This window comes from Lissotriton helveticus, chromosome 4_1 (assembly GCF_964261635.1).
Source record: "Lissotriton helveticus chromosome 4_1, aLisHel1.1, whole genome shotgun sequence".
NCBI classification, from domain to species: domain Eukaryota; kingdom Metazoa; phylum Chordata; class Amphibia; order Caudata; family Salamandridae; genus Lissotriton; species Lissotriton helveticus.
Window position 1 is genome coordinate 709299486 of NC_136063.1, and position 16545 is coordinate 709316030.

The window sequence follows — 16545 nt, forward strand, 5'->3', positions numbered from 1 at the left end:
TTACTAAACGTAGCTTCTGGGGCCCCAAGGAAAATAGCATTACAATAGTCAAGCCTTGAGATGATCAGACCCTGGATAAGTAACTTCCTTGATGTCAGAGGAAGGAGGGGCATGACTTTACGGGCTGAACGGAGGAGCCCGAAACAGACCCCTGCCGTTTTCTTAGTCTGGGTCTTAAAAGAAAGGTCTTGCTCTAACCACACCCCCAAGCTCTTGATCTCCTGCTTGGGGCTGGGAAGCTCGCCCAGGCAGGATGGTCGAAGGGAGTAAGGGAATCTTATGCCCTAGCATATAATTTTGGCACTGCCATATTTGCCTCACAATGCAAGATCTGCTGCAAGACCTGACCATTTAAACTAACACATTGTTTGTAGCTCAAACATATCAAAAGTGACTTGTGTTGCTGCGGAGTGGTTGGCCTATTGCAAAAGTTGACTGATCACCTTTCTCACTGCTACATTTGTATGTTACATTGGTGCTAATAAGGCAAAATCTTTCCATAGACAGTTAGCGTGGGTACACATGTAAAAATAATAAAATATCAGAAAATATACTGCATTACGCAGCAGCCTTTTTTTAATGCATAATTTAGTCAACACTGCGGCTTAATTTTGTCCTGCTTTGCTGCATAATTAGTTCCAGTGGCCCCACAGCAGGCAGCACATGTTAAAAGTGCTTGTGAATGAAGCAGAGATTGTAAAATGTGCGAACTTAGTTTGGTGTGAAATGCAACTCCTGCATTGCCAATCCCTGGTGAGTTGCAGCTACTATGGCTTCTAAGGTCTTGCGAAGCCTTCTAAGGTCTAGCATGGGATTGTGCTCCCTCAGGAGAGTGGTCTGGTTGACTGGTTATTAAGGTTAAACCTGGTTCCCCAGTTCCAGATTCAGCAGCTTTGGCCATAGTGCCACATCCTCTCCCCCCCACTGAACACCATACTGCCCCACTGAGAAAAATTCACACTGCCTTCCACTACAACCCAATTGTTGCCGGCTATAAACACCTGGATGCGGCTCATTTTAAATTACGCACTAGACAAGAGCAATATGCGGCCTCCAAAAAAAAAAAGTAACAGCATCTTGGAAAAAGCAAACACTCATAGGGAATGTAACATTTAGCAAACCATGTGAAACGTAAGCAGGAACAACATGGTTACCTTAACGCTTTTACACTCACTATTCAGAAGTTAGTGAACGCTTTTGCCTAAAAAGTTAAGGACAGGACTACAGGGCCCTGTCCATTGCTTATATCTTACAAAACGTAAGCAGTATGGTAAAATGACCACATCCCTGAACGCAGAGCCACAGTGCACATTTTATTTTCCAATCCATGCATTGCAGTACCTCCAGGATTTGTGCGCTAGTTCCAAGCCCGGGGAAAACAAAGGCAAGAAAACAAACAAAAAATAGCGCTTCACTAGCAAACTTGTAAAAGTGGCGCTAATGTGTTTCGATGTGAATATAATCAATCTGGCCAGTTTGCTACCACTCTGTCTTACTTTATCTATTTTTCATATTGTTAACCTTTTATTCCAGATCCTTACTCTGGAATTAAAATGTAAAAAGAATACCACACTTCCAGCAAAAGTGTTTTTCTTTTTTGGATCCATTTCACAGGGGAGCAACTAAAAGAAAGGAGAGGAAAGAGAGTGAGAGCCCCTTCTTGAATCTACGGTTTTAAGTAAGAGAGGAACTGCTAGACAGAAAGAGAGGGAAGGAAGAGGGAAAGAGTGAGTGGGCAGCTGAAGCGGCAGAGCACAAGTGGACACGGTCTTTATCTTCTCTGGGCAAGAAAGAAAATACCTGTTACCTCTCTGCGCCCCGCCCATCATGAACGCCAAGAACGCCCAGCTTTATTTATAGGCGATGGCGATTTCTTGCGTCCTGGGACGCATTTTCAAAATAAATAAGCAAAGGAATGGAATCTTTGGAATTTAAGAAGTAGGGGCACGCCGTGCCCTCTCCAATCCCGCTCACTTCGGCCACAGTTAAATCGTTCGGGTGTCTACAAGCTGTGCATCACCGCTCCCAGCATTCAAAAAAGTTGGGTGGGACATAGGATGTAGAAGAATTAATTTCTTAGGGCATCGGTGGCGGAGCAATAACTATGTGTGTCCGCCATGTTGGCTGTATACTCACATCCCCTGGAGATTTAATTCTTCATAGTCTGGCTCAGCCATGGTTCGCAGATTACAATTAATTATTCAAATGTGAGCTACAAAGAACTTTAGGACAGTGGCGGCTGTCGCAAAACTAAAGTGGTGAGGCAGGGGATTAGGGGAATAATATATATATTTTTTTAATGTACCTGTCCTTCTGCCGACGGCTGCCTAAAGTGCTTCTCTCTTCCTGGCAGTCACTGGGACACAAAGCACAAGCTCCCCACCCAATCCAGACGATGCTCTCATGCTATCAAAGCAGGAGAGCAGCGTGGGGATTAGCTTGACGGGCTGGTCTGATGCTCGCTCAGGTACAGGGAGCCTGCAGCTTTTCTTCAACCCGACTGTCAACACAGCAGGGTTGGAAAAACTTAAGTGTTCATGTCTGTTTGGCCAGCCTAAGACGGGCAGCCAAATCGACATGCGCACGTTACAGTTCCCATCCCCGCCCCACCCAAGAATCCCTGGCTCAGTCAGTCAGCAGAAAATACAATTATAATATTGTTTTATTATCATTTTATTTTTTGCCGACTGACTCTGACCAGTGGGCGACGCTCCTCCGCCACTATGGAGGAACCACCCCTGCGGGTACCCCTGTTTTCTCTTGTTTTGCTCCAAAGTTTCTAGATGTAGACTGCACTGCCGTATCTTTTTTGTGTTCTGATCTTTTATACCAGTTTTGGCTCTTGGAGGTAATACTGCACGATGTAACAGCTTGGTGTTCTTTTCAGGTTAATTGAGTTCAACTGAACAATGCCTTTATTGATACAACTAACTGGTTTAATTATTGAATATGTCACAGATGGTTCTGCGTATGCAAAGACATTCACACAAAACAAACTTAATTTAACAGCGAAGGGTTTGGAACAATAACGTGAAAGGCTATTTCTTCTAACCGGTGTAAAACGTATGAGGGGATGAAATGCCAACAGTGATTGTTTACCCATGTATTGTGGTTGGGCCTCCCTCTTTTTAAACCTATGTACACTTTCATTACACAGAACACTAAGTCTAGCTGTACACCATGGGATTCAGCATCTTGGACTCTCGAGTTACACTGTTGTGTGCGTGAAGCGTAACGCTTTACCAGCGTCCCCAGGCCACGCTCAGAAGAAACGCCATCTGCTAGCCAATGCTTTTTATATACTGCCATCTAGTGGCCAGGAGAGCACCCTTCTACGGCGACTGGCAAGCATTGCATCTTTGCAGAGCTATCGCAAAGCCTCTTGAGACAAAAAGACACATAACTGTCATAGTATGTTTGCTTTACTGCAGGCGATTCACCCAATGTTCTCCACAGACAGGTGCGGCTGTCCTAAACGCTTAAGGGGGGTTGTCACCTGCACAGGGAGCGCGGTGAGTAGACGAAATAAAATAAGCCGGAGTTATAGATAAATGACCCATTTATGATTTTTTGCATGTTGCTACATTTACAGGCTATTATGCGAAAAAAGATAGTTCTTCAGAAAATGTTAACAGATCGATTTTCCTCGTTTTCTGCAGGGTACATTAGAGATTCCAACAATCACTTCTGGGACACACAGTTTGCTCTCATGATAATTATACTTAAGAAGTCCATGTTAATAATTTAGCAGCTCTTAGAAGTATCAGAAGTTTGACTCAGCACAGGCAGAAATAGCCAGCCATTTTCTTTCTTGAGTTTCCTTATGAAGAAATAAATGTTTGCAGCATCTGGAGCAAACATCGGTGTTACCTTTGACATCACAATTCCAGCCTCGGCCTCCACCAATAAACAGCATTCGTTTTGTGATATATCACTTTTTTCTCCACCCACTCATAAAGATTTGAATAAGCCCAATGACGTGTACGAGAAAACGCATGCCTAAATAAATCCTTGTGCACTTAACGAAGTAGTTTGTGAATTTCCAAAAAGAAAAAGTATATAATTTACTTGCTACTTTATTTAACTCGAACTAAATTAATTAAATCGTTCCTCAGACAATCTGTTGATATAATTTGGGGCGGGAAAGCAAAAGACACACAAATGATGGACGGAATGCAGAACAAATCAAAACATTCACCCCCAGTCACGAGATCTGGGTTAAATCCATTGTTCTTTTGCTCACCATACCACCCCAGTTTGGACCTAGCCATATATGCAAATCACTCCTCACCCTGTGCCTCATGGGACGCGAAACAAGCATCCTGGGAGCAGTTTTGGGGTTTCACCTCTCATCAGCCAGGCTAGCTTGAATCCAATGACATAGTGAGCAAGGGACCCACGTCTGGGCATTCCCCTGCCAACTTAGGGCGAACAAAGCAAACACAAGGAGATGGTGGACGGAGCGCTGAAACTTTTCACACTGTCACCCCCAGTCACAGATCTGGGTTGAATGCATCATCATTCTTTAGCTCACTTCGCCACCCCAGTTCAGACCCAGCATATGCAAATCAGTCTTTACCCTGTGCCTCATGGGAACAGTCCAGCCCAAACTGCCAAGCCAGGTCCTCCCTGGACCAGAAACAAGCATCCTAGGACCGGTTTCGGGGTTTCATCTCTCATCAGCCAGGCTAGCTTGAATCCAGTGGCACAGTGATCCCGGGACCCACGTCTCGGCATACCCAGCGCACTTAGATGCTTATTTCCGGTCCAGGGAAGCTGGCTTGGCAGTTCGGGCTGGACTGTTCCCATGAGCACACGGTCAAGACTGATTTGCATATGGCTGGGTCTGAACTGGGGTGGCCAAGTGAGCTAAAGAATGATGATGGATTCAACCCAAATCTGTGACTGGGAGTGAGTGTCTGAAAAGTTTCAGCGCCCTGTCCATTATCTGCTCGTGTTTCATATAATTTTGGGCCCTTTTAAACTGCCTAAATCCTGAAAGTCTGTTTTTTTTAGCTTGCATTTTTAGTTTTATCTAAAGAAAATTCACCTTCACAACTGAAAATCTGAAACTACCCCACACTGAAAGAAACTTCAAGCTTTGGGATTGATCGTTGTTTGTCGGCTTTTCTTCAGCAACAAGCAGGTGAGTCTGGCCTCATCAGTGTTTGGACACACTCTTTAAGGCAGTGGGCACGGACACTGGTAGCTCAGAATTAGTGGCTGCATTGGGACTCTGGGCAGCTTTCAGTACAACTGACCATCAGATGCCTGGCGATGATTTAACATAGACAGGGGTGGTGCACTGCATAATGAGAATTTCAGGGACTGTGCATAAGAGGAGTTATTACCTAATAAAGTTTATGTAATTTACTATCTTTGAAAGGATCAACAATTGATTTGGTCTAGATGGATTTTGAACCAGCAGCAGCTTTAACTCGAGAAGCCATCTTGGCATCTGAGGCAAAAAGATGTTCTGTTCACATGGTCACGGCAACATGGGCGTGTCATTTGGGCATACACTGATTGCTGCACACAGTCTAATGTGTCTTCTTGCAGGTGCGTGACATGCTGAAGTCAGGAGTGAGGTGCAGATTCGGGAAAGATTGCCTTGCAGCGGAAATACTCATGTCTGAAACTGTGCAAAAGTATAATACTTTTGGTAAAGATAAAGATGGAGCACAGAAACTGTAAACAAAAAAGGACAACCAGCTTAACTAATTACCCACATTTCTACGCACTCCACTCCTGCAGATCCAGTGTGCTCTCCAGGTTAATGCCTGTGCTGTCAATAGGAGGGATTGATGACTTTGAGTCACTTCTTTGAAATAAGTATATAATTATGTTGCATTTCTACCCTTTTCCATCTCTACTAGTGCCTTGGAAGATGAAGCAGGCACATTGTCCTTCTTGCGTCTCTCATCTATGGCAGTCTTGTGTGAAGCCTCACTTTACGTGGATCACAAGACAGGCCTGCGGCCCAACGCCCTCTTCACGAGGCCACACCGGATTCTGCAAGAATACTGCATCATGTATACAGTTTATGGTGTCAAACAAATTCACGACAAACAATTCTCGAATCTAGTGGTCCGAGGAACCCAGGGGGCCCCCAGGTCTATTCAAGGGGGCTGCAACTGTTTTACAAAATGAAATATCCAAAATAATAAATTAAAAAGTATATACAAATAAAGAAGCAAAATTTAAAATGTGGACATTTTTGCTATATTTGATTGTGGATTGAACAAAATATTTCAATATTTGAGCATTTGTTTGGTGCATACAAGTTTTTGTATTTTTTGTATTGTTTTGAGGTTCAAATCATAGAAATTGCTTAGCTCGGGGGTCCTAGGTTCTAATAATGACTCAGTGTGGGTTCCCGGATTCCAGTTATGATTTAGAGGGGGGTCAGCAAAAGTCAAAAGGCTAGGAACCGCTGCTCTAGTCCATTGTAGGGTGAACACAGTGCCACCCTCTCTCCGCTATAGGTCTGGGTGATTGCCTTTCATCTGCCAACTCTTTCACTGTATTTTCTTCACACTCGGCTGTGTTTCGTGTTCAAACAGCACAGCTTGCTCGCTTTTCTTTTCTCCTACAAACTCCTCATTCTTTTACACTTCCTATTTCCAGGACATTTAACCCTGCCCTGGGCCCCCACACTTCCCCACCAAACTGTTGTTTTTGCCAGTTTGCTTTTAGGATCTTCACACACTTCTGGTGCTTTAATAATGCATCAGCCTACTTAGCCACATAACGATGAATTAATAATAAACTCACCAATAAGTCCCTTTTAAACAAACCGATAGTGAATGTGTTCGGATGGACCACATCTACCAGGGTTTTTGGGACTTTGAGAGCGGTTTTCAGGGCTTCTGGAAGTGACCTGTTTAAAGCAGTGTATACTGCTGACCAAGGAAAGTTCCCAGGTACCTAAGGCCCTTTGCCCAGCTACAGGAAGACCACCCTGAGGATGATCTGCTACCCACTGAGAAGGGCACAGAAATCACCCGTGACCCCAACAGATCACAGCACATTTTTACTACCGCTGACCTCAGACGAAGCTTCAAAGCGCTGATCTCGGTAGAAGTAAAGGGTTCTTTAGTCCTGTGCCCACCACAGACACATTCTATATGCACTTTACATATTTGGAACACAATTTGTGCTTTAGCTCAGTCTCCTACTGTACTTCTCTTTTTTTCTCTCTTAGCTGTGGCCTTGACTCTTCTGCTGCAGTAGCAGAATACTATGCAGAACATAGTTTGATTTAAATGTTGAGTCTTAATTCATATATAAAAATATCACCCGCTGAATTCAGAAACAGAAAATCTACACGCTAAGCGATGCAGGCTGGTACACAACATTTAGGACACAATATGTGTGTCTACACGATATTCTGACATGCAATCCTCTGTGGCCACCTTCATTATGTATCGTCTGATGAAATGTTCACAAAGAGGAACGTTATAGTGTGTGACAAGGACGGATGACGGCCTTTAACTCTGAAGAAGCCTTACACGTAAACCATTCAATAGGATGCCTGCCTACACACACATGCACACTCGCACATATTACAGCTTACCTTCTGCATCCACCCTTCTTCCCAGTTGACCAGTCAGATGCTCCTTGCAGCCGCCTGACTCTGCAAAAAGAAGATAAGTGATCATCAGAGCAGTGAAACAAGTAGAGCTTTTCTGTTGTTGTGCGCTGCCCGGTGAAGCAACAACCACGAGCCACCAAGAGGAGCAGGAGGGCCATCGCACAATGAACCCATTCTTCAGGCATCACAATGTAGAGAGCTCTGTACCCTCCCCGGCACTGTCCGGCTAGGTGTGGTTCACTCCACAAACTCATTCTTCAATTCTTAATTCATATCACTTGATAGCTTAGTTTGTCAAAAGCCTCTCTTCACAAGTAGGCGCATCCACTGACTGAAAATAGCCCTGTGACGAAGCCTACACAAGGCAGTATATGTTGGTCCCCACACGTTTGCCATCACTGCCTCAAATTTAAATTTTATTGTTCTCAAACACACTATGATCTAAATTATTACTAGTGTACACGTATCATCCGCACAGTGGTAATAAGAAAGTAATCCTCGATGGAGAGACATTCTTGTACACGCCATTAACACCCACATTCCCTGTGCCCTCCTGTTAGACCCAAATGAGTGAGCCCTACATACCGAAGGATATGATTGGTTCAACAGGGACCTATCAACACAGTCTGTGGCGACTTCAAGGAGTATGATCCCCATGTGTCAGTGTGGTCAGGGGGCCATATGGACCCAGAGGGTGGTCTAAGTGGAATGCATTCGGTTGTGGCCAATGTGTGGAAAACTTTGCCAGCACTGTAGGAGGGGGTGCCAATAGATATTGCGCGTTGGCATAAGAGTAGACCCACGAGGCGAGGGGCACCTCAGGGTGAAGCACATGCTTGCTCTGGTCACAGTGTCACTGTGTCAGCGACCCATTCAAAATGGCTGCAGTGCCAGACACAGGCAGTTCATATGGAGGAGGTCAGCACCCAGTGTGCAGCATAGGACAGCCATTCAAGGATGACAGGAGATCCTATGGTGTGTCTTGTGGGTGCTAGACATCTGTAGTTAAGCAGGTTGACTGCGCTTAGCTTGAGTCAAGCCTTCACAGAATGAGTAGCTATCTTTCCCTACTCTTCATCAGTCAAACCTACCCTGTGTTCTGACCATTAGGCTTTCCAGCTTAGGGCCCTGTAAGATAGATAGTGTGAGTGCTTAATCACCAGTCCCCAGCAGGGTCTGTACTACCCTGTGGATGGGAGGTTCTTGTTTACCGCTGTCCCAAGTAGGACAGGCTACCAGTATTGCACACGCACAAGGCAGGAATTGGTGTTTAGTGAAGCTATAACCACGGGGAATCAGCAAATGTCCACAATACACCAGAGCTGGACAGGCCACATACTTGTGTGAAATCGCTTCATGTCCAATTCGACGCATCCATGATCATCAGGATTTTGGCAAAGTGGGGCAGGACTCACGGCAGTATGGAAGGCCTATACATCAGCGTTTATTTCGTTCTCCTCAGGGCTACTGTGATTGCATTAAACATTTTTTGTTACCTGAAATATTTTCACAGCACAAAAAATCATTTCGGGAAAACTGCACTATCACATGGCTAGATGAAGAAAGTGAAAGAAATGTCAAACATAAAAATACAATATACAGACAATTCAGAAAAGCGATCACCTGCGACAAAACCCAAAGGCTACCATCTAAAAACTATATTTAATCACTCTCTGGATCAATTTCAATTTCTTTAAAATGTGGCTCCACGGCGGAATGAAATTCATAGCACAAAATATTTTCTCATAAAAAAAATTCTTACGTTACAATATTAAATATAATCTATCATATTAATTATTACTGCATTTCATAAAATCTACAGAAAACGTAAAATATATAAATAAACAAATGCAAGAGTTAACGTATTGTATTACATACATAAACAAACTGCGAAAAAGTTCATTTCTGAGGAGGCCCGTCACTTTTATTAAATTAATCCTGTCCTGTAGCGAAATAAAACCTTTTCCAAACCCAATACAGTTTTCACCGTTTGCACCTGGTACCTGGCATGAATTCATTTCTCCTGGAATAATAAAATCTTCTCTCATCCTCTTCCGAAAAGTATTTATGTTTGCGAGAACAAATAGAAAGACAGTGCAATCTTAAAGCCATCTAACAGTGAGTGAGATGATATAAAAAAACATTTTCTTCCAATATATTAGAGTTTATTAAAAAGATATTTCTATAGCCCGTGCTCTCTGATACGTCCGAGTGAACAAAATAATGTATATCAGAAAATTGAAATCCATTCTTTCTTGAAGAATTAGGAAGGAATTTAGCATCACCTAAAATTCTTTGTCCAGTCAATGGCCATCATGACTGCAGAGTCAGATGAGTACCCGATGCCTATATTGGCACGGCACTTCACTTCATCAACCCTATGTGAAAAGTTCAAATAACTGCATTACTGCTCCACACACGCCAGTTGTGTCTGCAATAGTGATCTGAGCAATTATGTCCCCCACGCCAATATACTAATGGCACAAACCTATCCCTACCCGGTCAATTCTTCTGTTTTGCCTGCATGAACAGGTAAGTAATCTGTTGCCTCAGATGTGTGAGCAATTAAAGAATCTGCAAGTAGATCATCTTGGACAAAGAATGTTTACTGCTCTTGCACCTTCCACGCTCTGGATTTGAAGGACATTCCATATCAAAAATATTTGTTCAACCTGGGTAGGATGGACATACTCACCTATCCTTCTTGACTTCTGAGATTCGTGCCTTGTGAGCCACATTCTGGCCCTTAACCATCCCTTGCTTGATGATTTTCAAGGTATGAATATTGATTGAACGGCCTTACACAAGTTAGTCTGATGTCATCCATTGTGATCGGTTTTGATCTGTCCCCAGCCCCCAAAATTTGGACTGTCTTATCACTGTCATTCACCTTCTTTCCAAGGGAAGCAATATTGTGTCTGATTTCCTTCACCGTGTCGTTGATTTCAATTGAGGATGCCTTCACCGCTTACATGAACCTATGCTCAATTTTCACCTTGAGAGTGCTGAGTGGAATGCCAGGGAAGCCATACTGCTCTCACATCCACTCCATTCTTTATGGTTAATGTCCACCTTGAGAGTGAAGACAATAAAATGCATAGGGGTTGCTGCCGAGGGGAATGCCAGTGATACCATACTGCTCTTATGTTCACTGCCTTCACCGTGGTCCCCTGCAGCCACACTCTCCCCAGTAGTAGTTTCCTTCATATTGGGCACTCACAAAGCTTTTAGTGCATGGTTCAGAGTAGACTGATGTTGACCGCAATCAATCAAGATTTATAAAGCAAGGCAAATCACCTGTGAGGGTCTCAAGGCACTGGAGTTGCTTGCTGCTTTGTGGTGTTCTGTTCATTCGAAAAGCCAGGTCTTGAGTCCTTTCCTAAAATCCCACAGTGATGAGGCGATCCTGAGGTACAGGGGAAGGTAATTTGGGTCCATCTGGGGAGGTTGAGGATGAGTCTTGCTGCTAAGTTTTGCATTGTCTGTAGTCTCTGTAGGAGGCGTGCAGTGATTTATACGTACTGTCTGCTCCTGTGGTCCAGCCTGCTGGTGATGAGGGCCTTCAGGACCGTCCTTCTAGTGTTGACTGCAAGCCACCTTGTGATCTTGGAGATCTTGTGGAGCATACATAGGTTGTGGAAGCAGGTGGTTGAGACTGTGTTTACCTGTCTTTTCATAGATAGCTTGCTGCCTAAGATGATGCTGAGGTTGTGGGTGTGGTATGTCAGGGTGGGGGATGGGCCGAGTTCAGAACGCCACCATGCATCATTCCATGGTGATGTGTTGTTTCCAAAGATGACGATTTCCTGGCACAGAATATACAAAACCTGCCTTAACATCTTCAGGCAAATCAGTAAAACCATGAGTTGCATGATGAGAAAAGACCTCTGGCATAACTGATGTACCTAAAGAAGGACTACTTCCCAGAAAATAAATAGAGGAAGTGTTTGACTAAAGTGACCACATACCCTACTTACTCTACAGGGACCACCTTTAAGTAGCATAGTTGAGCTTGTGAAACGGGTTCCTTAGAAGGGAAACACCTAATGTTCAGCTTTGTCATCATCTGAAATCCCAGAAGCACACCTTTCTGAAACGAGGAATTCCGCTATGAACCAATGAAGAGAGTATTACACATGGATACCAATGACAGCCATCTTAACTGAGCGTAGGAGCAATTCTGTCCCGTAGTTGGTTATGGTTATGTTATTTATTCACTGCCAGAGCACCATTGGAACTGAGTGTTGCCCCGGTAGCACCCGATAACTAAATTTTCCTTAGTCCTCACCACAAGAAACTCTCTCTATGTCACAAACACCTACATCAGTGCAGAGTTCCTATGAGGAGTGTGCATCATGTCAAGAGGGGAGTACCATTGTTAGGTTCTTGTTTTCCTGTTACCATTCATGTAATACTGGTGTAGTGTTAGCAGGGGAGTTAAGATAGCTCAATCTCAAACATCACCAGCTGTCACTGTGACAAGACAGATGATATTGAATTATATCCTCTGCTGGAGAAGCATTGATGGACTTGCTACAGAGGTGTACTGCGGCCCAGTCATTTCAGTAGGCATTCAATCTGTCCTTGTGTGAACATCCAAGCTCTTTTTGCTGCTCCCATGTTGTACTGGGGAGTAAGGCACACTTGTCTCACCTCATGTGCCCCAGTAATTATCATAGCCTTTCAAGTGTAAAAGCTACACTGGTAAAATGAGCGAGCCTGAGAAACATCACGCCTAATGACCTTTACACAGGCAAATCAATGATATTAAAAGTGACATTTTTAACTATTGTAATGGCATATTGGTCTACAGGCTCTGACAGTCATGTACAGCTTTTAAGCAAATAGAGGAAAAGTGTGATTTCTCCAGCTTGTGCTGGTCTGCCTGTGTACTGGATCTTATCAACACAGTTTAACATAAGAGGTCTACATGTCTTGTTTTACTAATATCTGGCGAAATTAAGTAACTTGAAAGTGACCCTGGAAATAGATAATATCTCGATAAAAAAAGATTTAGAGGCATATATAGTTGGGTTGACATTAACAAACCTGCCAAGATTTTCTGCTAAATCACTTTTATCAGTGGATAGAGGCGGATGACTAATAATTTTGAGTCACTTCACAATACAGAATGACATGTCTGGGTTTGACTTGGAGGTACCCATAGATTAATGGACATCCTTTTTTTTTTAGAATTCAGTTTTGGGTATTTTGATCAAAGTTTTGTAAAAACAAAAAAACCATGACCATGTTCACTACATGGACAACACAGTGCATGGGTTCTAGAAATGTCCACAACATTATTCCATGCAATTTACACTCGGGTATAGTTAATCGGGGCCCACCACACTTCCCAGATTTTATGACCCTTGCGCAAAGAGCCATGGGCAGTGTATACTGACTTCTCCACCGTAGCATAGGCATCCATTCCCCGAGACCACACAGTGAGTTTGGGGGGGGGGGGGGGCAAGTGTGATCCAGCAGTGGGCAATGTCTCTTTTGGCCACTATCAATTCGATGCCACCAAGCATCGGGCACCCCCAGGACCCCTTCCTGTTCATCTATACCAGTTGTCTTCAAACTTTTCAAGGGCATGTCACCCATATAAAAACTAATCGATGGCCCCCCCCAAAAATGTATCACAATTATTCTATTAAATTGGCATTGTTTATATATGTCTAGACTTATTTAACATTACAGTTACGTTCTGTTAAACCTTTTAAAAATGCATTCAAATACATGATGGCCAAACATACTAGTTAGTTAGGCCTTACTAACGTGTAAAAGTATCCACAGTGTGATTATCCGATATGGAGGCGGGGAGGTTTGAAGAATATTTGGAGTTCTTTCCCTTCTGACACACCCCCAGCCAGGTATAAATGACAACATATGTTAATAATGGTCCATTACAGACTGGCTTAATGCTGATCCTTTTTTTCAGCTTAAAACAAAGCACTGTGTAGTAACCTCTTCCTTAAGAATAAGACGAAGTCTTCAAGTAGTTTGAGTATTTATTCCAAGTAGAAGTTCAGATGAAATAAAGTGCATGCAGATGTACCAACAGGAAACAGCATACTGAATAATAACATTCTACAAAGTACAGTACATTACAAAAGGTTCCATTACATATAACAATTCTACCAGGTCTTAAAGCAACAAGCGATCACCACACATCCCCCTTCCATAAAATATAAAGAAGAGAAAATAAATAATAATTACTGTGTATCCTCTGCAGAAGGAAGATTAGAAACAACATCTGCAGGATTTTCATGATGAGGACAAGAACCAACCATAGTGCTGGTGTCAGGACATAAAGATGCGAGGGAACCCTTGAGAAACTCAGGAACAGTAGAGTAAAACTAAACATAAACAAATAAATAAATATTTACATGCAGAAGGAACCTGGGTAATTTGATCTGTTGGGATTTCTAAAACATGCGTGGAACTAAAGGAAGAGATAGATTGACCAGACTAATTGCTACACCCTGCACATCCCCTTCCTTAAAATTTGAAAACAAAAAACAATTAATTATTATAACTCTCTACCACTGTCTACCACGTCTTCTGAATCAAAATTAGCCTCTGGTTATACAACTAAGCTAAGAAGAGTGTTCTTCATAACTTTTGCGATGCTTAGGCTTTAGTACCATGTCTGCTATGTATATATACATTTTTTAATACTTCCTCCAGGGGTAGTGTAAAGCAATGAATTCTAGTTCACTACCTGAACTAGTTGCAAAAATTCTACAACAAATCTGCTTGAAATTGGGACACCATTGTTATGGCAACCTAATACGAAAGTAACAGTGGATTCCATTTTTTTTTTTTCAAACACTTTTACTTGTCAAACTATGCTCATATCAATATGTTTTAATACCTCTTATCGGTCCAAAAGATCCCTGGAACACTTTAATTTTGGGACTAAGTTCAACATTTTAACCCCAGAAAATATATCTTTTCTTCATCTTCTTTTAATACTGCCCCAGAAATTTGCTAGAAACTGTACACATCATATAATATCTGCATATAAGTTTAAACAAGCATAGTATCTTAAAATACTGTATCAATACACTAAATATGCTTTGGGTCCTGGATAATTGCCTAAAGCGGCAAAGAATGCCTACTAATAAGCCAGGTACACACTGTATATTATAAACAAAATCTTGTAGACTTGTAGACCTCTTGTTTATTCTAGCTGAAGATCAGGATAAAATTTCCCTTATTTAGTATTATAATTAGGTGAGCTGCTTCCAGCAACCAAAACAACGAGAAATGGACAAAACTTCCCGCAAAGGGATATATTGTTGAATGTATCCATACCCATAACCAGAATACCCATAACCAGAATATATGAAGATAACGAGAAAAGTGGTCAGAAAGGTTTGACCATAACCTCTGAGAACTTTCAGCGGCTGATGTTCAATAACTTTAGGTCCTTCCACCCTATTACCGGTGGACCATTTCTTGCAACATACAATTTTCCCATAGCATGCCTTCCCTTAAAACGAAACATAAGGGTCCTAAACCCTAGAATATCAACTCTTCCCCCTGTAAAACTTTCGGCAATAACATTATCGGTTTCTAACCACCCTCCTATTTTGTCTACAAAGTGACTTTTCCACATCTCTTGCGGCACTACAGTGAACGGTGAACTCGAATCTACCACCAATCGTAATATAATTCCACTCAAAGAAATATCACAAAAAGGATTAAATGACGAGACATTAGAGACTCCTAAATCTACTTTGTCCCACCTTGATGCAGAAAAATCACCCTTATGTCGAACATGCACCTGTTTTTGTTCTTTCTGTTGCACATTCGCGAAAAGTGTCCACTCAATCCACACTCCCAGCACATGGTAGAACTAGCAGGACATTTTTCAAAGGGAACCACATGTGAATAACCACCACCTCCAACACAAATTACGTTGCTACATTCCTCTTTCCCATTACTCCTAAATCTTCTTCTAACATGGAAACCAGTTTTCCCTTCCTCAAACATATCGGTTTCCAGATTCTTATACCTCGTTCCCTCTTCTACCACTTCTCCTACCGTTTCTCCTGACGTCTTGTTACCTTGCGATAATATATCTCTAGAACGAGGATTAGACAATCCTGCCTTTCCAACAAAGGTATTGGTATCTCTAAGACAGTTAACCCATAACTTGTCCTGTAAAGACCTGTTCCTGGTATGCCCAACTACCCGGTCAGAAGTTAAATCATTGTAACACAGGGCAAATTCACAATTCTTCACTAATGCCAAAGGAGGATTTAAAGTCTTCTGGGTTTTGTTTGCACTTTCCCAATTGAAACATTCACAAACTTTTCTCTCTATATCAACATCAATCTTAGGCCACCAATACAAGACCTTTATGTTTCTCTTGGTACGAGAGATTCCTGGGTGCCCTTCATGGCCTATATCCATAATCCTGTCTCTAATACCTGAAGGCGGTACAATCCTTCCTCCCCTGCAAACAAAATCCATTTCTACACTCAATTCATCTCGCACCTCCCAAAATGGCCTCAATTTCGGATCAACCTTAGCTTTGGTTGACCAACCATTAACGATTTTGTCCTTGACTGCATGCAAAATTGTGTCATCATGGTATTCCTTCTGCCAAACTTGTTTAGAAAGGCCAGGAACATTATTAAACACACCAGCTACACCATAATCTTTCCATGGATCCCTGTCTAATTCTGAATTTTTGTTCCTGGTAGTAACTGTTCTTGATCCATTCGCTGTCAGGGACATTATTGATTGTTTTATAGAAAATAAATACCTGAAAGAAAACTGGTTAGTTAATAGAAATGACTCCTTCTCGACTGATGTCTAATCCAATATCTAGACAATTATTTGAAACCCCACTTCATGCGCGATGTCTTCGTGAAACAACAATTGAAATTCGAATAAACCACTTAGTTAATAATGTATTCATATAAATTTGAATAAAC

The 16545-nt window shown here is 42.3% G+C and overlaps 1 protein-coding gene across 3 annotated transcripts in view; it reads right to left on the reverse strand.

The window, feature by feature from the left end:
- MAPRE2 (microtubule associated protein RP/EB family member 2) overlaps nucleotides 1-16545 on the reverse strand; it is a 1024543-nt gene that overhangs the window by 631793 nt on the left and 376205 nt on the right. For all 3 annotated transcript variants that reach the window (XM_078687332.1, XM_078687330.1, XM_078687331.1), the window contains exon 3: nucleotides 7577-7636. The gene's annotated coding sequence lies outside the window, so the exon portion shown is untranslated. The remainder of the gene's footprint in view (nucleotides 1-7576; nucleotides 7637-16545) is intronic.